Source organism: Patagioenas fasciata, chromosome 1 (genome assembly GCF_037038585.1).
Source record: "Patagioenas fasciata isolate bPatFas1 chromosome 1, bPatFas1.hap1, whole genome shotgun sequence".
NCBI classification, from domain to species: Eukaryota; Metazoa; Chordata; class Aves; order Columbiformes; family Columbidae; genus Patagioenas; species Patagioenas fasciata.
This window is the reverse complement of record NC_092520.1, coordinates 74,838,363-74,865,097: the sequence shown is the minus strand read 5'-3', so window position 1 is coordinate 74,865,097 and position 26,735 is coordinate 74,838,363. Positions and strand designations below refer to the sequence as shown.

General features: G+C 42.0%; 1 protein-coding gene across 6 annotated transcripts in view; it reads left to right on the top strand.

Moving 5' to 3' along the window:
- ZBTB20 (zinc finger and BTB domain containing 20) overlaps nt 1–26,735 on the top strand; it is a 490,245-nt gene that overhangs the window by 387,821 nt on the left and 75,689 nt on the right. Inside the window, exon 1 of one of the 6 annotated variants that reach the window (XM_065849473.2) lies at nt 7,774–7,982. The exons of 4 other annotated variants lie outside the window; for them this stretch is intronic. The gene's annotated coding sequence lies outside the window, so the exon portion shown is untranslated. Of the gene's footprint in view, nt 1–7,773; nt 7,983–8,735; nt 8,844–26,735 lie in introns of those variants that run through there. One more of the 6 variants, XM_071809225.1, reaches the window with a different exon arrangement.

Sequence of the window (26,735 nt, the reverse complement as noted above, 5' to 3'; positions counted from 1 at the left end):
CAACTGATGTTAGCAGTCATGTAAGGTCTACAGGTACTTGCAGAATGTGTAGTCATGTAGGAGAGTTGGCCAGGAAACAGGAATGCCTTGTGGTGAAAATACTTGAAATTCTGGAGTATGAGAATAAAAATGTATGAAACTTTTTCATAAAGAAACGAGTTTTCAAAAGGCCCACCTCAGTAGAGCTAATGACTCAAGGGCCTATGACTCCTCAAGTGGGTGAGGGACATGGAAGTCTGTTCCCTTCTAGGTCTCCCTCATTGCCCTCTTAATCATCAGGCTCTAGGATCAGCCTCTTTCTCCAGCTTTGAACTAGAGTTTCTATCCTGGACACAAGAAACTTCCCTAATAATATTTTCATTAAAAGTTATGTTTACCACAAGTTGTTTCATGTTCAGTGGCAGAACTCTGCAATGGAAAATTGTGGAATCACGGAACCCTGGAATAATAAAAATCACAAAAGACTTTCTTAAGTCACATGGATCCAACCCTCACTCCTGCTCAAAGCAGAGCCAGTTAGGATCAGATTGTTTTTTCAACCAGCTTGATTGTGTGTGCATGTATGTCCTTCTGTGTACCCGTTTTATAAGTACTTACATCCTACTGCACATTTTTGCAATAACTGTGTTTCTGAAATGTGAGGTTTTTAGAATAATTTTAGATTCTCTCTTGATAAGCAGAAGCCCTCGATCAGAGTCCGTCCTGCACAGGAATGAAGGTACAGCTGTACAGCAACTGCACCACACTCTTGCTGTGCCTGGTTCTGTCCTTTAGTGCAAGACCACTTTGTTTAGTGACAGTGGGCTGTAGGGGCTTATATTTGTCCCTGAAGTCATAAGGTAATGCTGTAACCAAGGACTTGCATTGACTATGCTTAGACTAAACCTTGTTCGTGCACAAAGGGGTGAGCTTAATTCTGCTACCCTGTATTTGTTGCTGCTCTCTGTTGCACACAGGATGTTCAACTAGATGGAGCGGTGGTCTAATCTGATATGGCAGCTCCTACATTTTTTGTCTTTTAAGTGCTTTACTTACATGAATTAATTCTGAAAACACTCCTGTGTCATTGTTATGATTCCCATTTTAGAGACTCTGTGTCTAATTCCTAATTATACTAATTCTTCCTTATGCTGGTGAGGTTCCAGGCCTGTGAAAGGGTCTCCCAACTCAGGGAGATGGATTGCAGAAATGTCCAGGGCAAAATGAGAGTTCATTGCCCTGTAGCAATTCTCTGTTTCTTTAAGGTCAGAGAGAAATATTAAAGGATGAGTATAAAAGAGGCTCTGTTGATTTGTACTAGAGACTACACAGCAGTTGCATAGCTCAAGCCTGTAAGAGGTGATGTACTGGCCAAAATGAAATTATTGAGATTTTTGACACTTCTTTCACTGTGGCCACAGTCTCATCAAAAGGAAGTAAAAGCCAGCTCTGCTGCCCCTTCTTTTCCCTTTGTCAGAATACATTATTGGAGAATTGACACTCCACTCCCACCCCCCACAAAACCCAACAAACCCAGAATGAGAGACAGTAAACCTGAGGGAGGGAAGGAAGAAGAGACTGAGGCTTGCCCAAGAATGAATAACAAGCCATTTAAAAAGTAGTCATTATGTGCCGAAACCAGAAGGGTCTTCTGTCTTTCTGTATGATAGAACTACCAGTGAAATGTATTGCAAGATAATTAGGAGCAAACAGGCAGGAAAAATGAGTGATGCACTACTCTTCATTTCCTGAGCTGGTCTTGTTCCAGCCACCTTGCAAACCACAGCTGTGTCTGTGGAAAGGGTGGAGGTGGAGATCAACCCTATCTGTGTCTTCTTTCCTCACAGCTTCACCAGCCCAAAGACATGATGTACAATCATATCTGCTGCAGAAAAGAGACAGAACTCTACACTCTCCTCTAGCTCTTTGGCTTCCCACTCTATTTATATCCAAGTCTAAGAGAGAAAGTGGTATATGCGGAAAGAGGACCCTTGCAGCTGTCTCTCAGACAAAACTAATGGTTGGACAGAGAAGCCAGAGCCCCTCAGTGGATTATAGTACACTCATTATTAAAGATGAGATTGATGGTAACACTGATTTCATATGCTTATCCTAGTGGGGAGCAAGAAACGTTTAAAAAGTAAGATGGACCAACATAATTTCAGAAAACAGTGTCATTATTTTGGTAGGAATGTCACTATTTTGGCATGCTGAGGTTGTACAACTCCCCAGACTGCTAGCAATACTGTTGTTCTTACAAAGGTTTCGTCCTGAATGAGCAATATGAAAATAATTGCAATTTTTACTCAGCATCGAGCCTATGGAAAAGCCTACAGAAACAAGACATTTTAGATGAGAAAGACTGGAGGCAGAGGCACAATACCTGTCACCTCCAAATGCGGGAAACAAGATTTGTGAATGTGTGACAGGACCAAAGTCAGCAAGAGGGGATATATAGCATGTTTCGCGTCAGCATTTAGAACAGAAGTGGGGCAGCCATCCGCTTTAAAGTTCTTCAAATCAAAATTATAATTGTCTTCCCATGCAAGTATGAGAGAAAATTAAGCACCCTGAGATACTTACGCTTCTTTCAAAAATCGTAGAATAAACTAGAATAGAGTAGAGTAGGCTGAATATAACACTTGATGCTGTTTAAGTCATTTTAATTTTGGATCAGGGATACATACATACAGCAGTATGGATCATGCTAGAGGGTAGAGAACAAGGTAGACAGTTAATGTTTTCAGTGTTTAAAAGTCTTCTGATGCCTTCACAATAAGCATCCATATAAACGTACACAAAACATGTCACCTGTGAAAGTCACCTCTTCATTTAGCTGCTGTTAAACCAGTGATCAGCTTTCCTTATTTTTGTTGTGAAAACACACTTTTGAAATGTTACTTTTCATCCCAGTGCAGCTGGAGAGGAGCAGAGGCAGGAGTCTTGCTCTTCTTGTTTCTTCTCATCCAGGATGTTTTACAGAGTTCCCCTAGGTTGCACTGTTGCTTTTCCAGTGAAGGCCAGGGGATTGCACTGGTGCCCATGAGGGCATGGCTCACTTTTCAGCAGCTTATTGCTGGAAGTAATGTGCACAAAAAAAGAACAAAAACATGTCTCATAGTCCAGTTTGCAATATTTTCATTTTCTAAAAAAGAGAGGCCCTTCCACAAAATAGGCCATTCTATTTGGATTGTCTAAGAGAGAAAAAATATGGAGCCCCTCTGATATTTCAATCTATATTTCCCTATTGCCAGCAAATCTCTGAAAGGAATTGCCTTGGGAACTGCACAGTGTCAGTACCAGGTGCTTTAGGAATCAGTCCTGGACATTTGATACAGTTTTGTATACAGGGGAACTAGTTCTGGTAATCCAAGCAATAGGAAATAAGCTTGTTTGTTTTGTCCCAGAAAATCAAATTGTGTATATGACAGAAATGAACTAGGTTAGATGCAAGGCATGGCACCTTTCTTACCTTAGCATACAAAGGTATCTACCAAGCATAGTGGTGCAAGTTAGGAATGATTGTATACCCAAAAGATAAGTAGGGAGTACATTTCTGTAATATATGGACTTTTCAGTCTTTTTTTTCTGATTTCTTATGTACAGAATGATAATAATATATTCACCCTCTCCAGCATGCTGTGCTGGTTTACATCTCTGAACAAGAAGCACAGACTCACAGCTGTTTATGAAGACAAGCCAATAAATCTAGAGGAATATATTTATATAACTTATCCTGAGATTAGATAGTTAAATGAGATTTTTTTCAGGTAGACAGAGATCCTTCATTGCAAAGGAACCAAATTCCTCTCTGTGCCACCCACATCAGTTGCTTTTCCATTAACGTCAGCTCATGTCGGCTGTACAGAGTGCTACAAGTTGCACTGCAGAATGCTTTACATACATGAAAGGAGCAAGTACTCTGCCATTTCCAGGTCCTTCCCAGCCTGCTGTTGTTTTCTGTCCAGCTTTGGGCTGGCATTACGTGATGCATGTAGAAGTCGGACGGTGAGGAGCAGTTCTGGTGGCTTTTCCTTTCAGAAATCCTGCCGTTTGCCAGTGGCAAATCCAAGTACAGTTCTCAAATATCTGTTTCAATTCTGTAGCCGCACTTTCTTCCTATGGAGTGAGTATCATACACCAGAGCTTGAAAGCTTCTGCAACAGTGATTGCCTTTTCCAGAGCAAATGGCAAACTTTATTCTAAAGTGATCAGCCTGAGCTTTCAGTTCTCGCTTTTTTGGCTAAACCTCCCTGATGTGCACAATGATTTATATGACGGTAGAGCAAGCAAGACAGTGCAATGCAAAGAAAGAGATCATCATCATGTATCTAAATTAAAATCCATGATAAAGTCTCAGGAGGGGAAGATGTTGTACATTTTTTGTAGAAGCTCTTGGCCTTTTGCATTTAGACTCCAGGTCTGCTCTTGGTTGATATTCAGATAGAAAGCAGGAAATCTTTGACCTGTGTAGCTTCTAGTAGGAGGAGACCTGCTGAGAGCAGGACTTAACAGTAGCACTTTCTACATTAAGCGCTATCAGAGATTTGGGGATGACCATATCAGGAACACATGCTAATAAAATATGTGCCACATAGTAAACTCACCTGGGTGAAATGCTGTTCCTCCTGATATCAATGGAAATTTCCTTTTGACCAGGGGTTGCTATGGCAGCAAGCACTGGAAATGAGAACAAGGACATTTTGATATGTCTACACCGTGGATTGCAAATTATGATACCCGAGTTAGTTTTAAACAGTCTTGCAAGAAGCGGTCTAGTTAAGGCAGCCTGGAATGCCACGTGGCCTAATTTACCATGCTAAGCAGCTTGCTTTCCTCTGCACGCAGGGTCCATCCACGCCTAGGGTAGAGGAGAGGTGAAGAGGCATCTGAGGCGATACTCATTTTAGGAAAACGGGATGAGGAACAGACTGTGACAAGGAGTAGTGTAGGGCAGGGGAAACAGCATGAGAAGAAGGAGCAAGCTAGAAAGCAAGAGGAGCAGCAGTCAACTGAATGGAGGGGATGGAAGCAAAACCGACAGTGACAGAAGAGATGCAGGTTTGAGGGGCCAGGGCCCAATTCCCATGGCAGTGCACTTTGCTTTGCTCCTTGGAAGTCAGCCTAGGGCTCCTGACTCTCAGCATTTTCATTGTCAGGAAGACACCGTCAAACCCCTAGATGAAGGATCCTCACACTCTTCCAGCACCTCTTAAGCACGGTTTTACTCGTGCTGCCAATGACGCTGCCGGCTGAAGTGGTGAAGTTCTGTATTACAGCTCGGCAGGTGCTAACCTGCCTCAGCATCAGCAGCAACACGGAACAGCATTTGATTTTTAAGTTGACTTTATAAGAAAACCCTGAGAAATTATATTGAAAATGCATTACTGTAATGTTAATGTTACTAAGTCAAGCACTTAAAACTTAGGAAATGCCACAGTTAATGTTGTCTGTGTAACCTTACTGAAGGCCCCTTGTACCATTACCATAGCCTGTAATTACATGACTGCACACTGTTTCTTCCACTGAACCCCTGCATCAAGTGGTCAGGTCCTCTGCATATTTCATTAGAAACACAGCCCAGAGCTGTTTTGCACCCTGCTGGATTATTAGTTTGGGACTAACCCAGGGAAGAAAAAAACTACTTGTCTGTGTCACTGTGCTCTACAGAATCTCCACATCTGTAGGAAAGGAGTTGAGGCCATTGATGGCACCATATTTCTCTGAAATCTCCTTTTCCCTTCTTTGTTGGCATTTTACCTCCCATAATCCCATAATATTTCAAATGGGAGCAATTCATATTTTGGGGAGGCTGGGGAGACAACTCATAAGTAGCATTTAACAGACCTCATTAAGTTCAATGTCCCATTTGCTTCTGCAGTGCATCCCTCTCCTATTGACCCTGGTTAGTTCTTCCTGTAATCTGTGCTGAGTCAATGGGCCTCAGGCAGATAAGCAGATGGGACACAGCCACCCGGAAAGTGGCATTTTAAAAGGTGGAAAAGGGCAGGAACCCGCCTTTTCCCATAGCAGAGGGTGATAGAAGGAATGAGTAATACTGATACCTCCCATCATCTCTCTGTTAACGGCAAAGCACATAAAAAACAGTGCTAGCTTTTCCTGGGGATGTATGTAAAAAAGATGGTGAAATTAATATAGAGAAGTTGCTAGAGCTTCTGTCTATCTTTTGTTTCTTCTTTCTTTAAGCATTTGTACCCAAAATGCAAAGTGAGGGGGAAACCCAGCACTCCTCTCGAAGGGCAGCAGCCAGCCATGCTGTGAATTCCTTCTCGACTTTCTTCCCATGCTTTTAAGAGATGCTTGCACGTTAGCCATGCCTATTTAGAAGTTTATATACAGCAGATGTTCACGGAGCTGATCAGAAATTACGGATTTACTGCTGTAGCTGCAGACCTATATGAAATACAGAGAATGTATTTGAAACACACAATAAATTCACATACACCCCCTTGCTGCCATTTGCTCGGGAGGGGACATCAGAACCCATGTGCCCTGAAACCCAGAGCAGGTCTCCAGTGTCTGACAAGGGAAAGTTCTGGCGGGGTAGCAGGTGTGATGTCTGGAGGCTAAACCTGCCGGCTGCTCCCTCTCACAGCAGCGTGTTACCTGCCGCCTTCCCTCTGGGGGAGAGAGGCTGCCTGCCCCACACCTTTTTAGAAGCAGACTTTGCAGAAGTGTCATAAATCTCTGCCTTGCCTGCCACACAGCACTGCTGCTGCGCAGGTTATCGCGAGGACTCATCCATTTGAACTGTACTTCATTTGTCGTCCCAGGGCAGAAGGGATAGATTGCTTCACAGCCTATTTTGGGGTATAACTTCTCCTGCTCTCCAGGGCCTGGGACTTGTCTATCCCCATACCCAGCACTGCCTTTTTACAGCATCTCTGTATGCAGCAGGTACTCGGTTTGTCTGTGTCTGTGCAGACATCCATGGCAAGAGTGTGCTCTCAGTGCTTGTGTCGTTCCCAAATCATAACATTCTGGTGATCCATCAGGAAAATTCAAAGAAGGGCAGCACGGTCTCGCTTTAACCGAACCGAAGTAGCAGGCAAACCTGCGCTCCCTTCCCCACCCCACAGGACAGGTAGTGTTTGAAGACTGCGGGAAGGTGCGGGTGTTTATTTCGGCGAGAGCTGTGGTGGTGTGTAAGAAAGAGAGGGAAGGGATCTCCCAGCTTTTTGGAGAGGGCCTCTGTATAATGCTGTTCGAATCTGTACTTTTTGTTTGGTGCTAAGTTTTAATAGTTATCCTTTGAGGATTTTCCCTGCGAGCTTATCTGAATACACCAACAGTCTTTTTTGTAATATTCGCATTTCCCCTTTGGTTCAGCCGAGCCCACTGACAGATCATTCAAATTCAATTGTTTTATGTCTAAGCCGAACAGCTAATTAAAGTAGGGATGATTAACCTGACTGGCAGTGTCGCTCTCTCTCCCTCGCTCTCTCGCTCCCTCCCTCCCTCCCTCCTGTTCCAATCAGTCTTTTTCTCACACTCTCCCTCTCTCTCTCTCTCTGTCTTTTGCTCTACTGTGTGTGTGTGTGTGGTGTGTTTTTTTCTTCCTTTTTTTTTTTTTTCCTCTCTCCTAAACGTGGTCTGCTTGCTGATGGCAGAATGGCACTCGGAGATTTGTGCATTGTGTCTGGTTTCCTACGGGCAGGCTGACCCAGTGCCTCTAGGGACTTATCAATAGACCACTCAGAAGAGACAGAGACAGGAGAAAGGAGGAGGGGTGGGGGGGGGTGGGGGGGGGGAGAGAGAAAGAGAGAGGGAGAAAGAGAGAGAGAGAGAGAATCAATATCAAGAATAGAAGGAGCTCCGAAGCCATTTTTTTTTTTTTTTAAAGAAGTATCAGGACTTGGGAAGAGGGTGACAAAGAAGGTTTTTCAAAGAGGCAGTGGAGGAGGTTCTAATAAATTTGGAAGGAAACAGTTCCCTGTCTTGGGAAAAAAGGAGAACTCCTGGCTGATTAGCATTCACACCAGGTATGAGATGTTCCCTACCCCTTATCACTGTCGCAACCGAGATGGAAAAAGCTTTTTTTTTTTTCTTTTTCCCTCTTTTTTTTTTCTTCTTCTTATTTTTTCTTTCCCCTCTTCACCCCCCTCCTCTCCCCCCCCCTCCCCCCCGCACCTCCTGCTCTTTAAGGAGAGACGGAACGAGCGTTTATTTTGGGAGCGGGGGGTGGCAGTGGCCGGGGGAGCGGGAGCCGTGGGCATTTGTGTGCCGGGAGGAGGGAGAATGGAAGCAGGGCGGGGGGAGCGGAGCCGGAGTGTGTTACTGTGTCTCCTCTTTGTGCACCCCTGGGGGGGTTACCCAAGTTCATTTCCAGCAGGTGGATTTAGACAGGGAGTTACTTAACGCTTGACCGCCAGTTTTGAAAAAAGAGAAAAAAAAAAAAAAGGGGGGGAAAAAAAAAAAGGGACTTGCTTCCTATGTCTATTAAAGGAAGCTCCAATTTTTTCCCTCTCTCCCCTCTCTCTCTCTTTCCTCTCTTCCTAACCAGACAGCGGGAGGGTTTCTGGCTCCTCGCCAGCCCAAAAGCCTCTAAGTGTTTTGCACTTGTTTCAGGGAGCCCGGGGATTTTTTTCAGCATTTTCACTAGAGAACAAAGAGTTCTTTACAAAGGAAGGGGGAGAGCGAGCTTAACGCCTGAGATATGTTTTTCTATTTTTATTAGGGATTTTTTCTTCTCCCCCCCCCCCCCTTCCTAAAAAGAAAGAGAGAGAAGCAAAGCACAGAATGTGTGGCAGCAACAAAATAGATTGAAAGGAAATGCAGTTTCCTTACCTCCAGATTATAATTTGGAATTAATAAGAACAGGAATGGAAGGGGGACGAGACCGAGTGAGTTTGATATGTCGTTCTTTTCTCCCTCTTTTTTAACTCTCTCTTTAAATTCAGTTGCTGTTTTGCCAACTTACCTAGCCTCTATTTTTTCCCTTTTTTTTCCCCCTGTTTTTTTGGCATAGAAGTTGTACTGCAAACAGTTTCTGTTTACTTAAAAATTAAACAACAAATTCTTAGTGAGGGAAAAAAAGAGGCAAATGGGGTGGTTTCAGTGAAAAAGAAATAAAGGAGTGGGAACAGAAATCTTTCACTTTCTGTCACTTAGAAAAAAAGTTGGTAATGGCTTGTTGAAGCTAGGATCTTAAAATACAGATGGGGCACTAACGTCTGTGTCCACGGACCCAGCTTTTCCCTAACCATCTGTCTAAAAGTCACCTCTCATTGGCAGCCTAAATGATTAGTTGGAGCTCAGGGATTTTTTTGTTTGTTTGTTTGTTTGCTTGTTCCTCCTGTTCAGTGGGACCCTCTCTCAAATGGCTCCATTTCCCCTTCTGAGTTTAGTTCTCTAATTGAGACCCAAATTGAGGATTTCAGGGTAGACCTCCTTGCACTGTAGATTTTTTGTTCTTCTGAATGTATTTCTTATAGATCCACTCTTTGTCTATTTGTACGTGGAAGAGGCACACGTAATATAAAAGGGAATAATGCATCATATTTAACGAGATGTTTAGATGGGAATTTTATTGCATATAGTGTATAACATACAGGATATCTTCTCTACAGTGTCTCCTGTATAATGGTTAGGATGTTTGAGAATATATACTGTCACAAATTCAGTAGCTTAAGGAAGTGCTTTCTTTAGCCAAATTCTGCCTTCCTTCCTTTATTGATTTGTATTTTCCAGGCTTTGACAAATTACCAATCTGAAAACTGCATCATGTATCAGTGGTACAGAAAAAAAAGAGAGGAAGCTATATATTATATCCCCCCCTAAGAATCATAAGCACACAGTATATAGAACTAGATCAAATTATTATAGAGTTACAACGATTATTTCTGGATGCAGGGCATTATTACTACAGTACCTTGATTTTTATATTCGTGCTGCAGGCTTCCCTCAGAAGAGGTCGTCTGTTACGGCTACATAGGTATCACATAGGTATCTGTGGCACCATTTTTAAGCAACATCTATGCGTTGTGTTAGTGTAGATTGAGAATTAGTCCATTTACATCTCCTCATAGGATGAAGGGGGCAGAAAACTATCCTTGGGCTCTGCCTGCGCCGCTTTAGGAATACCACTGCCCTATAGCAACAAAAAGTCCTGCAGGATACAGCCCGTCCCTCGCAAAAGTGCAGGGAAATGGTCCACAACAAGTGAAATCGTCAGGTAAAACACAGTTTTGTTTTCGTACCAGTTATTGAGACTGGGGGCTTGCACCCCTCCGGCTCCGTTAGCCAGGGCTCTTCCCTCTCCAAAGCTGCGGTGGGCACAGCTTGCCCAGCAGAAGTTGGGGGTTGCGATGGGCTCAAGTCCCACACTCTGAGTCCAGGTACCTTCGCTGCAGGTAACCCAGGTGCTCTGCATTTCCATGGGCAGCAGCAATAGCGGTGTTGAGTCAGAAGGACTTTGCGTGCTCCCCAGTTTAATGCAAAATGCTTGAGGGAGAGGGATGGACCACCAAAAAAAGCTGGTCGTTCTGTTGGCAAACATAATGAATAGAGGAACTTTTGGCGAATTACAGATGCGTTTCTTTTATTTTAAATCCTTACTTTCCTCATTCCTCCAAAGAGTTTTCCCAACTCCCGGTGTTTTTCATGGTCTGACTGTTTTCTGTGACTTTCCTCTCTTGCTTTCTCACTCTCCAAAAAGGAAAAATATAAAAAATCACAGGAAAAGTAAACAAAAGAGCACAGAAATGGGACTTGGCCTTTGAAGTTTTCCGTAGGACAAGCAGTCTCATTTTTTTTCTGCCTGCGTCTCCCCCCCCACCTTTTTTTTTAATCTTTTAAAATGCTTTTGTGAGCATTTTGTATCTGCAACCATAGAGATGGTGACAGAAGAGGGAGAACGTGACAGACCTGAAATCTAGATTTAGCCCCCCTCAGTCTCAACTAGAAGGCATCTTCCAGCGGTTGTCACTGCTTCCAAAAGTAGGGAGAAAGATGATAGCTGTCTTTCGGGGACTTCGCAGACCTGACCTGAGAGTAGCACATTCACAGTACAGGAGAAAAGAGAGGGGGGGGAAAAAAATTTTAAAAGGGAAAGAAAAGCTCTTTGAGCAGTAACACACTGGCTCTTTCTTCCTGTAGGCAATCCGCTCCAGCTCCTGGCGACGTGTCCTGCACTATCAGATATCATATGACTCTTTATTTGGACTCCCGTTAGCAGTATGGGCCTGTTAGGAGGCTGTTTGTTTTCTTTTCCTTTCATTTCCTTCTCCCCAGCTCCCCTCTATTTTATGTGTACCCGTGTGAGCATATCCCTTTTATAATCTCTCTTTTTGTGCTGAAGCTTTATAGAGAAAAAAAAAACACAACAAACAACAAACCAAAACAAAACCAAAAAAGCCATAAACCTTAATCATTTCCCAGGGCTTTTTTTAATCCTCTGCCAAAACTGAAGTTCGTTGTCAAGTTGAAAAAAAAAAATAACACCTTTCGGTTTTATTTATCTCTTTTACCTCTTCCTTCACCCTTTCTGGCACTTCTCAATGTGTCCGTACATACACGTGCATGGTCCCTATGTCTCCCTTGCCTGAGTGCGTGAAGTTGGGATCCACCTGTGTCAGTGTAAGGAGGAGAACAGAGCTGCCTGCTGCCGCCCCTGCTACTCTGTGCTGTTCCTTTCACTTTCATAAACTTTCCTCTGTTTATTTATTTCATTTGGACACCTTCTCTGCACTGATTTTGAGAAGCTGTCCCTGTGCTGGGCTTTTCTGCATTTAGATGAACGAACGAGGAAAGTTAAGGCTGTAAGAAAATGAAATATTGTACTGAAGGAGTAGGGGATGAAGTGTGAGGTGGAAATCAGACGTGCTTTGTGTGTGCCACCCCTAAAAGTTTCCCGTAGCAGAACGCTGATGCCTAATAATAGGATGGAGGGAGCCAGACAGCAGCTAGCAATCAGAAGTGTATAACCAAGTAGCCTTATGGCAGCAACATTTCTGATACCAAGTCACATTTTAGTTAAAGGAGGTGACTTTTTTCCCTGTTTGTACTGTCTTTAGCGGTACATTTTTTGGATAAACGCCGCTGCAAACTTTTTGCCCGACAATGCGAAGTCACTTCAACAGAAATGATGAATTGCTAACAAACGTATTAAATTGTTGCAAGAAAAAAAGGTCTGTCTTTCCATAAGAGAGGTAATGTTCTGTTTTCATACTTTCCTATACAATGCTTTCATTTCTGTTTTTGAACTAAGGTTTTATTTTGACAATTGTTAAGAATTGATTTATAAAGGTAAAGGGGGGGAAATCCTTAAAAACATTCCAAGACAAGAGGGTTTGAAGTGGGGAGATTTAGGTTGTCTAGGAGGAATTTAGAGTGTTTGGTTTTTTGTTTGTTTGCTTCGGTTTTGTGCAACCTGAATTGTAATACGCTTTGGCAAGCAAACCAGAAAATGAGCTTTTTACACAACTTTGCTCCCTCTGTAATTACTGCCATATTTTTGTGGAACTCGGTGTTTTTTTCATCTGAATTTGGTAAGATCATCAAAGCTGAAATCCTGTTTGCACTGTAGAGACACAAAGGAGTTACTGACACTTTCTGTCAGAGCTGGATGCTTTGGCTGGCCAGTCCTTCCACCAGCTCACACTGTTCAGCAGCCGGCGGTGCCCGGGCCGATCGCCACGCTCCAGGGGAAAGTACCAGCATAATTTGTATACGCGATTTATATACATTTTGTGCTAATATTCCTATCAGCATAGCTGAAGGTCTATACGTTTTAGTGTTTCCTCTCTGGTGTATACTTAGACCAGTGTATAAAAGCAGTCTTGTGAGTCAAAACCAGATTAGAATAGTTTTTGTTACGAATCCAGAAGCAACGGTGTTTTGGTCATTCTGTAGGTGTGTGCAACCACATCGAGGTCTCCCTGTGAGGTGGTGGTGTTTCTTATTTCTTATCTAGCTGAGACACCTTCCCACTGAATTCAGGGCAGGTTTTCTGGAGAAAGGGTTGATGAAAACCAGAGCTGGAACATCAGGATTTAGGGTGATCCCCTTGAATCAGTGTTGGAAACCAGACACCCCAGGATGTGTCCTTGCACAGCACAGCATCCCTCTGTAGCACGCAGGGCTCACTCGCTGTAGTGGAGATGCTGGAGCTGAGCTGACTCCTACAACCTGAAACTTTATTTATATATGCCTCCAGTTCTATCTGAATATTACCAGTATCTCTTCTTCACTCTCAACCGCAGACCATTTCTTTTTATTTAGTTTTATTTAGTTTTTGCCAGTCATCTCTTTGAACAGAGACAACATTTTGAGGCTTCTTTCGTTTTGTCTCTTCCTCTAGCAACTTGAAACCAGCTCTGTTTTAACATTTTGTGCTTACACACGTTCATGGTCCTGAGGAAGGAAATTTGGGTTTGAAATAAGTATTATGAACATTTAAAAATGACATGCTGTTCATGCACGGTACATGATGTTCCCTGTTACTCTGCGCACGCTCCGGTGCTCTGAGCAGTCCTAGCTGTGGGTATGTATTTGTGTGTTCGTTCTGGTAGCCGCCGGGGAATTTAAGTAAACAGCTCAATGGTAAGGCTGAAGTTTGTGAGTGATGTAAGAGCGAGGTAGAAGGCCTGTCTCAAGTTTTTGACAGTTTCAGTGGATTGTTGCTCAGCATCTTTATTTAAAGAAAAAAATGTTCTCCTCAAACTTCTTTGACTTCACCTCTGCGGATTGGATTATTCTATTTCAAAGTTTTTATAAGCTCAAATAATGATAAAATACATATTTAGCCTACCTCACTAAATAAATGTAGGGGAGAGCTGCCGAAAGCTGAAAGCCAAGCGCTGCAGCTCATGTCTGTAAATGTGGCTCTGGGCTGGGCAGAAAAGGCTGGGCAGAAAAGGCTGGGCTCATTGCTGCTGAAGTTTTGTTAGCATCACTTGGACTCAGTGGAATTGCACCAAAGTTGTATTTTGACTTGGCTTAATTTCCCTGCTTTCATCTGACTTTTTTTCTAAGCCAGCCCAATCCGGATCTATTCAGTGCTCGGGAGGGTGATAGCCAAGGGACAAAACAGCTTGTCTAACACATGTCTCTTTAGTGCACCAGTGTGCGGCTTGTGGGGCCTCAGACTGGATCACCACTGTCAAGAGAAATGCATTTTCCTACAGCGTAATAAGTCGTCCTGCTGCTTTCAGATGTCAGAGATGCCCCGTTCCGCACTTGGTGAAAAGGTCTGCTCTCAGAAGAGGTTTCCCTTCCATTTAACATTTCATTAGTGCATGCAACTCATGTAAATGTGATGTGGCCAGTAGGAGGAACAAATTCTGGTTTATTTCTGCCAGGATGCATGTATTTATTCTGTGTCTATATTAATGTTATGGTGAGATGATATTTCAACCTAAACACCGATTTCAGTGGCTTACCGCTAAAAAATGAGCTGAGTTGAAATGTCAAGTAGTTGTTCCAAGCTTGGAGGTGAAGCTTATATTTTGGAAATTATGAGGAAAGTCATGGTTACTTCTTTCCTTTTTTTTCTTTTTTTTTTTTTCTTTTTTAATGTGTGCTGGGCAGTTACACTAAGACAGGAGCATTTTCTGATTAACTAATTACTGAAACCCATTAATTTTTCCATTCTCATTCTATTTTTAATTTTTCGTGTTTCTTCAATACAAAATGAAAATTATAAAGAGCTAATTTCCTTAAACTAATTAGACTTACAATTTTAATCTCGCAAAACCCAGGAAATTCCAAGCGATGTTTTTTTGTAACTGTGCCATGTTGCACATGCCTCTCTCCTCTTTGAAACCCTTGTATTGGCCTTCAGAAAATCCTGGGAAAACACTCAACGCTTGCCTGAGCCAGCCTTGTCGGTCCAAACTCTCCTGAACTTCTGGCACTGTTAGGCATCCAGATCCAGATTTTGTGATTTGAGCTCATCTCTTTTGAAAATAACAACATGGAATTTCCAGACATTTCATTGTATGAACTTAAGAGAAAAAAAAAATATATAGAAATCAGAGTGATTATGTTTCCACTGAAGCCAGAAGAAGCAGAATCCATATCCTCTGGGTAAAATACTAATATCTTATGGCACTTTCCAAAACTTGATTTTTGCTCAGATGGCCTTTTCGTTTTTGGCCATCTGGAGAGCACTGAAGTTAGTTACAGAGAATATTCTTTAGGCAGTCCTTTGAACAGGACTCCTAAAACTCTTTGACCTGTTAGTCTCAACTACATATCCCACAAAGCTTACGGAGCTAGCGTGAGAAATAATTTTCGTTCTCTCCTCCCAGAAAAAAAAAGGTTTAGTGGTGATTTCTTTGGCTGGAGGATCAGGAAATACCAGTGAAAACTCTGTGTAGGAAGATGCCAGAGTCTTCTGTCTTCTTCAGTGAGATCAGCTGGTTTTATACATACACTTTTTTTGTTTGTGTGACTTTTTTTATTCTGGCTTGTTGAAATATACCCCCGCAGTCTTCAGAAGCCACAGAAAATGATCAGTGCCACAGTAACCCTATACAACTGGAGAGAGTAAAACAGAGCTGATCTGAGGCAGCCTTCCACAAAAATGAGACAAGCCAGCAAGTTGGTTTCAGGCTTTAGTTTGTGCCATTGCCTGTGTGTTGCTGAAGCACCAGGGTGTACCCTACAAGGAATCTTATAGAATCAGTAGTTAGCCATTTCGTCCCTTCTGGTCTAATTCTCTAACTTCTATTTTCATTAAATTCTCACCAAAGTCAGGGGTAAATCTCTGTCTGGAAAGCATGGCAAAAATCAACTCTCTCTGAGGAGAGTTAAAAATTCAATCCGTCATGTGTTAAAAAAAAAAAGGAAAAAGTTGATGCATCGTGGAAAGCAAAAGGGGACATTTCTTTTGCAGCCTATTCATTTTGCATTATGCTCATGTCAGACAGCGTAAGACTTCTGGTGCTTGCTTTGGAGGACCTTTGTGAAACTCTTTAGAGCTGCACAAAGCAAAGCTGGTGAGTGAGAAGCAATCTTGTTTCTGATCAAAATGAAGTAATGTGCCAACTAATGATGACAGAAACCTGGAGAGTTGTAGGTGCTCCCTTTTGTCAGAGATGTAAAATAGAGATTCAGACTGCTGTTAAAGATTGCATAATGTCCTGGCTAAATTTCAGTGAAGGTAATTATGTATTGGACTCCTTGAATTCCGTCTGAAGTGTCAGCTGAGTAGGAGAATATTCACATCGTGGCCTGAACCATACCATAAGGGTATGGAGCATGGTTAAGCAACTGCCACCTTTTACTTCGGGGATGGCTGTAGTCACTCAGTGTTGAGCCAAGTAACCACTCTGCAATTTGATCAATGGCTGAATAATGGCACCCGCAAGCACTGCTCTTCCATACCTTCATTTGTCTCAAAATGCTTATTATTAAAATAAACAGCTTGGGCCTCTTCCCCTTGGCAGTCTGGTGGTATTTGTAAGAACTATCTTCATTTTGCAGATGAGGAAACTGAGGCACAGAGATTTTTGAGTGACTTTAGGTTCACACAACGAGTCAGTGGCAGAGCCAGGGGGATAACCTGGGAATCCTGGATCCCAGTCCCATGCTCTAGCCTCTAGGAAACGCTACTGCTCTGAATGGAAGTTATTGTTATTAAGATGTGGTTTATCTTTCATGTGAGTCACCATCTGTTATATTGCCTACTTGCTATTAGTTACGAAAGCTATTCACATTTTAAACTGTTTTGCATTCTCACAGCTACTTAAGCCCACAGTAGACTTTTTGACAACAGTAACAGCACTTCTCATGTGAAAGAACTGGACAAATATTAACTCATGTTTTTTCAGTAAATTTTTGTGATGCCATAAACCCACAGTTTAGAATGAATTTAAACGGACCTTGAAAAGTCCACGTGTTCGATGCTGGCTGATTCCATATCTGTCAGTTGTACCATAGTTAAGATACGACTGTATATTCTCACAGAGATGATTAAGAAGATAAATTTCCAAATGGTAATTTAACGTAAATTGAGTCATTGATATCTTCATGTGTCTTGGTCCTAAGAGCGCTGTGGCTGCTAAGATCCTTCAAACAGGTAGCAGAAAAAAATGTATTAATCTTGAGCTCTTAGTGATGCTTCTGGGGACCTCAGTGAGCCAAAGAGAACTAGGTCAGTTTTATTGGAGGCAATCTGGAAAAGCCCTGGGCAGAAGCTGGAGCAGGCACTGGAGCTATAAAATGAGAAAAGGCTCTTGAAAAGTACAAGTTCCTCTGTTTTTCTCCCTGTGTACAAATGGGTGGTAGGGGAATGCATTTGTTTAGATCCTCACGGTTACCATTTTTAGGGCAGCCATAAATCCCCAGCTTGGCAAAGGGTAACCCTTGCAAAGAGGGAGAAATATCCTTTGTAGCTGAAGAGGGAAGGAGGTGTCCCAAACTATTTGGTGTCTACTAGCAGGTGGGAACAAGAGACTGCCAAGCAGAGTCAAAGACAGATTGGACGCTGGTGCCTTTTCATTTCTGAAGATGGTCAAGCAGCAAGGGCCCTTCTGATAGTCCCATCTAGTTCCCTTCATGTGGTAAAGCCTACTGAATTTCTTAAAGCTCTTATCTTCTGGTGAGTTAGAACATAGCTTTTTCTTTCAGAAAGACAGGTAATCTTAAAGTCTTTAAATAAGGGAATGACCACGTATTTCAGTCAATTATTCTGAAGGTTTTAAAGTCCATTTCAGTTCTTTTGAATCTGAATTTGTCTAACATTAGCTGTGCCTTTGTCTGATGTATTAAGGAGCCCTCTACTGTCAGAAATCTTCTCCCTATACTTGGTATTAATAAACTTTTCTGATTGATGATGAATTTTTAACACCCAGAGTACAGTTTGAAGGTATGCGAAGATAACTAGTGGAATTTGAAGTGAGATGTGAGGAATTACTGGTGGCAGAAGAAATGGGTGAATAGAGAAGAGCAGCAGTATGCAGAGACAGTGGATTTCTTTTCCTTCCCAAGTAGATGAGGCAGAAATGGAAGAAGTATGTGGGTAAAGATGAAGATCCAGTTAGAGAAAGACAGAGAAATATAAGAGAAAATGTCAAGAGAATAGACGTAGGGAGAAAAAAATAGTGTGAAAAGAGAAGGATGCTAAAGCTATTAAAGGACAGAAAGGAGAAAAAAACATAGTCTGCAGGGGCCCATAAGGTCAGGACAAATGGGGAAATAGATTAGGTTGAGAACGTAACTCAGAGTAGCAGTCATTCACCTTGGGTAGTATGGACTACAGCTTCTCAAGCAGTGGGTAGTTTCCTATCTCACAGGAGGCCAGCAGGCTTAGCTCATTATGGCTTTGAAAATGTACTGCTTAATCTTCAGGTTGGAGAGGGGCTGGTACAGTTTTGAAAGGTCGGAACACATTCAGACTTCGTGAAAAAGACTGGCCAAATTTTCTGCCCAAGGCCCTTCTGTGCTCAGGATTAAAACTCCAGTGTTCAGGGCATAACGAAAGGGAGGCCTAATTAGGCAGGAAAAAAAATCGTCTGACACACATAGCTTTTTTTTTCTACCGACAAAAGAACAAAGAACAGGGTAAAACTTTCCGAGGGTAAGTGTACTGTTAGTTTTCTCAAGTTGTTTCTCTTCCAGCCTTCTCTGGAGCGGTACCTCTCTCTGCTCTGGTGGCTGGAACATCGCGATTTGGACATGTTCCTCACCCGCTGCCCGTTCACGATGCAGCCTGGGACTGGTCACTTAACCCTCTGGCTTCAAGTTATGCCAAACAGCTCTGGCCGGTGGTTTCCTATCTCAGGGGCAGCTGAGAAGATGGGATCAACATGGCTTGTAAAACACTACAAAATCATTAGGCACAAGTGGCAAGGTTGCCTTTATCTTTGGGCCTGACACAGTTCAGTATGAAGTATTCTTGCATCTTTGCCTCAAATATTGTGTCATTTCTCTCCTGTCTTCCTTCACCTGTGAAATAACTCTGATAGTGCTTGTTATTGATGCCACAAGACCACTGAGTATGAGGTAATGAGTTCTTTGTGCTTTGAAGGTATTCGTGTTCTCCTCTTAAATATGGATAAAATTCTTTGGACAAGGTAAAATTCTGGTTGTCTTCTATTAAGAAAAACAAAAAGTATTTCTGAAGGACTTAGATTTTCCTTTCAAAACACATCACATACCTAGTCCTAGCCACTCTAAGAAAAAAGAGACAAAAGATAATTTCTGGGTTGCCATTGAAGGCCAAGCACTGAAATGGTGCCAACCTGGACCAATAAGGCTCACTTGTAAGAAGATATGTGCTTATAAGAAGGTGGGGGAAAAAGAAAAAAAAAAAAAAGCCAGCCCTTCAAACTGTTTTTGAGTGGTTGACTTGTCTCTGATTTGAATGAATTGCATGGAAGTGAACTTCATGACGCTCACTGCTTACTAGAAACACATATCTGGGTATTCTTGGTGACTGATGGATCACAGAGCGTTGTATTCCAACATCTTTCAAACAAGGCTATCCCCTTGCATTTGTGCAAGTAAAGAAAAATAAAATTACTCGGAAGGAGAAAAAAAGCAACAACATGAAAGTCATTGCTAAAGCCATTTCTGCCCATTGCTGGTATGAGAAGAATTTTCATTCTCTTTAAGGCTATTTAAAATATACTTTGGGGCTAAAATAACAGAGAATACAATCCAATCCATTCTCAGCCCTGAAACCACAATGGGTAACAGATCCTTGTTGCCACATCACATCCAATGAGATAGCTTACTGGAAGAATTGGTCAAAAAAACCTCATTATTGATTGCAAAAAAAAGAAAAGTAAAAGAAAAGAAAATGTTCTCGTTCCCTTCCTCTCATTCTTTTTTCAAGGCAGGGAAAAAATAAAAAGCAAAGCACTATTCTCATTGTTTAATTAAAAATAACTCACTGTTTTTCAGTGATTTTAATTTCTGTGAATTTTAATTCTCCTTTTTTACATGAGATGAAATACCAGAAAACTGTGAAAGCTGTTAAAATTTTCATTTATTTATTTTTTTCATTTTTAATTCCGTTTAAAAGATTATTCTCTCACTTTCTGCTGCCCTCCTGCCTCTCTTTTCCATATTCATGCAGACTCCTGACTGACTCTGAATGGCACTTAACTGTTTCACTCATTAGAATGAGCAAGTGGCGGCTCCATAACTTTGTTAATTTAAGGTGAGGTCATGGTAGGGACCACTCTGGATTCTGGAAATGACACAGCTTCTTGAAGATACTCTTTGTGAAGCAAGTAAGGAATATTATAGCATCACTTCTAATCAGGATGAATATCATTGCAGTCAGCAGTAAGTGTCACAAGCTATGTGGGTACATCGGGGGTCTGACATGAGAACACTTGTTTTTCATAATGTTTCTGTCACTTATTCAATGTACTATCTCTGACTTCTCTATTTTTGGCTTGTTTTCCACATTACGACAACATGGCACAGGTAATAAACTGAAATGTCTTTCATTTATTTGAGGGATTACTTGAGGAGTTACCTATATATATGGCAGCAGGATTTGGGGTTGTTCTTATTGAAAAGCCAGCGCTGCTGGCTTGATCTGAGCTGACATTTATCTCCATGATGAAAGCATGCTTTTTTTTCCCAAAACATTGAATGATGGTGAAATTAGGATGCTCTGTGATGATGGAATTAAAACTCGTAATCTTAGAATAGATGTTGGTTCTGTGTTGCTGTCCACCTGTAGCACCCTTCGTATTGAGCCGACAGAAAAGGTAGTAGTATTAAGAAGGAAAACTTAAGTGGGCATTAGTGACCAAATGGGTGCAGCTGCTTTGTTACTTTCCCACCATTTTGCATTTTAGGAGTTTATTTGCACTCTCTGGCTTTCAGTCATCACATGAATTAGAATTGAAAGACTCTTCCCCTGCTATGTGATCTATAATCATAGGTCCCTCAGTCTCTCTGAGTTAGACTATTCTATTTAGTTCTGTCTTGCGTAGTTTCTGTCCTCTCCAGGTAGGGCTCTGCAGATTGGCATCCCAATTTGATCTGCTTCCAAGAAATGCCAGACAAAAGACAGGCAAAAGTTTGTCCCAGTAGGATTAGAGGAAACCTTGAGTGATTTGACCCAGTCAACAACTGTCAGGAAGCATTGCCACTTGAGGAAAAGTAAATGCTTCATTACTGCTGCTAGACAGGCGCACCTCCATAAAACACCTGGAAGTGGTTCACAGACCACAGACAGAACGTCACTGAGATTGATTTTTTTTTTTAATGGGGAGAGAGAGCAGACCTCATATTTTTAGACATAAATTGATCATCAGCTAAGACGAGGAAGTAATCTATTGGATTTGAGTCTCGTGGAGAAACCAAGTATGTTATTAGGTGATGTCCTTTTTGTCAGACGTTGACCACTGTAGGGGGAAGGACATCAGACTGCCTGAACCATCACTTTGAAGAGCTCTACAGGAGAGATGTGGTGAGATTGAAGGTGAAAGAGGTAACCGCAGAGTAAGCTGCTGAGGATGCGGATTGTGGGAAGCACTACTGATAGGTGGCAGATGGTTGGATTGATCAGGGCAGCACCAGGGACTAGTAGTTTTCTTTCACCATCCCGTGGTGAAGTTAAACCTGCTGCTGATAGTAATGAAGAATAGCTAATACAGATCAGACTCTGCCAGAGTAACAGCATTGGCATCGAGAGCAGAAAGTTTTTCAGATTTCTGTGTGTGTGCACTTGCTACTGGTGTTCCTGGTGGGTGGCTGAATCATCCTGATGGCATTCAACAGGAACCAGCTGCTGAGAATATTAAAATGCAAGCATTTATTCCTCTAGAGAGACAGTAGCATCTGCAAAGTTTTCCTGTCTTGATAGTACAGATAATCCCAGGGAGTATTCTCTAGTAGTTTTTAACTCTCAGTTCATTTACGCATATTTTTTTACAGCTGTATGTGCTTTGTGTCTGCACAGAAAGGTGAGCCTAGTCTTAGATCTAAGGCCGTGACTGTCCTAGGCAGGTAGTTTGCAAGCGCTCTGCTCAGGCCGAAGTACGTTATGTGAGGAAAAGGAAATTGGGCTTTGCCTCCTTCTTCCCCCGGCACCTTTTTGTTTCCACTCTCTTCCTCTCAGGCAGAACTGCCTTGTAGGTTGATGTGCCACCACACAGGAGTACTCTGCCGAGCCATGATGCTGTAAATTCCATATCAGCATGAGCTTTCTCTTAAAATTCATGGTGGCAGCAATTGTAAGAAATGGTAAAGATGGCAAGAAAGCAATCTAATTATCTGATAGAATAGGATGTTGAACATATCCTTTATTGTTTGTATTCGTTACTCCCAAAGAAGGTGAGCAACACTCCCCAGTTCAGAAGTGCTTATAGTCTATAGGGCACAACTCTAGAAAGGAAAGCGAGTGCTGGCAACTTTCATTAATCCAATTGGGAAGAAGGAACACTTGTCACCCACCAGAAGATGGCTCTTGGTCTGATATGGCCATAACACCAAACATTGTAACCACACAGCTGAAGGAATGGGCAAAAGCAGATCGTAGCAACAAGAAGGTGGGAGCGAGGAGGGGTGGGGAGGAGCGGACAAGGCATCAGTGTCTTCTTTTAAGCCTTTTGCTCAGCTCTGCATATCTTTTCTACTTACCTTAGAATGAGTTCTCATGCTAATAGCGTGTGAATTCACATACTAAAGGTATTTGCAGGAAGGGAAAGGCAGAGAATCTGCCTGTGTCATATGATGTGAGAAAAGGGAGAAAAGGTGCAGGATTGTTTTAGGGAGAAACAGAGCTATTTTGCAGAGTGGCTGAAATGTTGGCATGGAGGGGAGAAACAAGCTGTAGGCAGCCAGAGCTGTGTGGCAAAATAAATGGTGAAGACTGTGATTTCATTTATAAGGGAGCATAATTCATTGCAGTCATTGCAGTAACATTTTGTTAAGGTATTTTATTCTTACCTAAATAGACTTGTGTAAAATGCCTGCCTAATAGTTGCAAGGCTGTGAATAGTTTGGCTCCATTTTTCTAAGTTAGCATATTAACACATTGCGTCAAAAGAACAAACTCACCCAAGGCAGCAAACCTCTGTTTTTGGTTCCACCTTCTGTCATCTTCAGTCATCCTCAGACCCTGGCAGGGTGTGTCAACAAGTCAAGGTTTTGGCAGGATCTTACAGACACAAGCGAGACTGCAAACACCACTCTACAAAGTTTATTGATAGCCTCTCATGATGTGACAAGCCAAGGAAGGCTGGTGCAGGAGAGGTGACAGCAGCGGCAGCACTTTGTAGCCATTCCTGATTTCAGCTTCTCCTTGGAAAGAGCTGCTGAAGCCTCTCAGCGGTGTTAGACATATAGTTTAATCTCAGTGAGACATCACAGTGATGATGCATACATCAAAGACTCTGTTGTGCTTTCCCCTTTTTGTGTGAGTTATGTTTGCTCATTTGTTTAAAAAAATAGCATAATGATTTCAATTTTAAGAGGCTTAAGCCCAAAGCTTTGGAAAGTCTTAACAAAGAATGATTTAATGAACTGGCTATTGTGTTTATTGTTGTGCTCAGCTACTTAAGTATGTCATAGGCTCTGCAATACAAACAATTAATGGTCAAGCTTCTGAGCTCAAGTGCTAAGGTCTTCTGCTTTCAGAAAAGGAGAAGTAGCATTTGAGGTCTGTTCCCACTTAAGCAGCAGTGCAATAAAACTCCAGTGGATTTAGACTAAATGCTTTGGGGTTGGATTTGTTGTTTGTTTGTCGATACAACAAAATAAAGCAGAACTTAATCCTGTGTAAGAGCAGCACTGGAAAATTTCAGGAAAATGTTGAATAATACTCAGACATTTTCACTCCAGCATTTCCTCTAAGGACATACCTCTATGTGAAAACAGTCATAGGGAAGGAAAGATTCTTGAGCTTTGCCTCGATAATGCTGAGGTGTGAGTGAGCTTTGCACCAGGAGGGTCATGCCCACCAGGCTTAGGGATGGGCTGATCCTCATTGCATACCTTGAGAACCCGCTTTGTTAGACCACAGGGCATCAGATGGCTCTTCATGCAGCTCAACTGATAGTATGAGGTTGGTGTCCATCTCGAAAGCTACACAGCGTGTACCCCAACAACTCCTGGGGACTTAGGTTCTCCAGTGCGATGTAGGCTATGAATAATCTTTGAAAAGGATCAAATTACTTTCTTTCTTTTTTTTTTTCTTTTTTCTTTTTTCTTTTTTTTTTTTCTGAAAATACTTCTGCTCTTTGGTTTTATGATATCTAGTATGTCAGCTAACTTCAGCGCCAGGTAAAGTAGGCAGGAAGCATCACATTAATGCTTCTGTATTTTGTTACGGGTACTTCATGTCTTCTCTTTTCACTGCTTATCTACACTTTGTATTTGCCACTGCAAAATGATAGTGAGGAGATGGAGGTTAAAGAAAAATAATGAATTTTTAGAGCTGTTTATTGTCCTCAAACAGTATGATCCTCTAAGGCAATACCCCCCACCTAGTCTAAGCAGCCAGCAAAGAGACATTTGGACACAAATTCAGCCACTAAGAATGAAGTCAGAGCTCAGAGCTGTAATAATAAATTCCATCCTGGGAAGAAAGGAAAGACTGAAGCTGCCAGTGGAGCAACTGAGTATCTGTGGAACTATGACTTGCTTCTCCCTTTGCCATCCCATGGCTGAAATCACACTATGTCTGTGAGTTATCAACTTCTCTAGCCATAGGATAATGCAAGCCTGAAAATCCCCTCAATGCTGTCCACGTAGCAAGAGCTGCTACTTTTTCACTTCTGAATACTGTGTCACACCTGAGTAGTAAACTACACCAACTCTGTCAGAAATGTGATAATCATGGTTAACTGCTGCATTTACTTTACTAGGAATGCTTTGTGCCACCATTTTGATCAAGCCATCCACCTTTCTCCAGCCCAGTCCAGTCAGTGGATGCTTCCCCTGACTGTTGCCTTTTCAGTCAGCCCTGTAGTGTGGTAAATAAATGTGCCATCAGCATAACATGTGCTACCAACTCCTCTCTTCATCTCTAGTCTATTTACATTCAGTGTAGTTCTTTGACTGGCGCCAGCTCACTCGCAATGGTCTGTCCTCAGCCTTTTGTTCTTCAGCTTTCGCTCTGTGGGTGAAAGGAATAAACAGCAGCTGCTGGAACCCAGCAGCCGAAATAGTTGAGAGTTCATGTCTTTAAGAACAGAATCTGTGGGGATTTTTGCTCCTTTTTATTTGTTTTTTTCCTTGGAGACTGGGAAAAAGTGCTATGCATGCATGCTCTGGTATGGCGAGTCATCTTTGAAACAGTAGTTTACCTGAAACAGTAGTTGTTCATAGTGCTGTTTCTAAGAGAAAGCTTGGATTCAGCAGATATACCAGGGCCACGGAAGAAGAACTGCGGTAGCCCACAGACTTCCCTGCAGCCTGTAACTCGCTTGGCATTATTAGGGTTTTCTTAAAATTCCTTTATGCCATTCCCTTTTCACAGGGAGATTTCCTTCTGTTCTGAAACCTTGGAAGTTCCCTGTGTCAGGTGGTTACTGTACTCTCTCTCTAGCTGGGAAAAGGAAATGTAAAGCCATGGGGATACACAGTTGTATGAAAGTGGAAGCAAAGGGAAGGTGTATTCACTGGGTGGGGTTGCAAAGCCCTTGGATCCTACAGAGAAGTGTGTTAGAACTTCGTGTGCTCTTCTAGAAGAGAGTGGCAGGGTGATTTCAGTCGCCCCTGGGCCACGCTGAACAAATGCAATAGCAAAGCTGCTAGACTGTTAGTTCAGTGCTTTCCAAGGGGATTAAGCCCTGAGACAAATACCCACATAGCACAGGCTTGATAGCTTCTCTTCAAATTACATTAATAAGGCATCCTATCTTTTCATTGTATTTTATGAGAGAAAAAGACAAAGATGCAGCTGGAAGAAGAGTATTGCTCTCTAGTTTGTGGAGGAACATTGGTCTTTATGCCTTAGAAAAGACAGAACATTTTCTTGCATTTTAAAAGGGGAAGAAAAGGTTATGAAGATAAACATTTTATACCCTTAGGCACATATTTCAAAAGTGACTTCTAGAATTCCTGATTGTATCTTTAGAAATGTGGGCTTTGGGAGCAACTCAAGTTCTGTCCTAGGCCCATGGGCAGTTTAATCTCTTCCTCTGAAACCTGATTGTGAGCAGGTATTTGAAATTTGACATATCAGAATGAGACCCCTGTGAAAGTTTGGCAAAGCCCTACACAAGGCAGATACGGGGGGAGTACTGGAATCCAGGACACAATGTTGTGTCTGTCACTGGATGTTTTGGGGAAATCCAAGTGATCCTTCACAGAGATTTAGGAGAGGGCTAGAAAATCCAAGAGGCATAGAACAGTCTTTGGCTTTTTGCAACCTGTGATGTCCAAGTACACAGAACATTGTGGAGAACAAAGAACAAGTCAAAAAGGACATTTCTTCTCCCACATTTTCTCAGTCACCCTTATAGGGTAACTTCTCCGTTAGTAACTTTCAGTTCCAGCTACAAGCTACGGATAGATATTCATTCAAAGATGATGAAACCTTCATTATTTTTAAAAAGTTCATCACAGCACATTTACTTGTACACTGTAAAGTATTTTCACAAATTAAACCTAAGCAGTTGTCAAAATAAATGAACAAAGTATGGTCTGTGATGTTTTATCCTTTATTTATTTATATTTTGTATTGTCTGTTCAAGTGTTCGTTAATTTGAAAAATTCAGTTATTTGTAATAGCTCAGCATCCTAACTATTAGCTTGAATTAGCAAGATTGTTTTTTTTTTTTTCTTACTAGGTATGCTCCTAATAGCTGAAACACAGT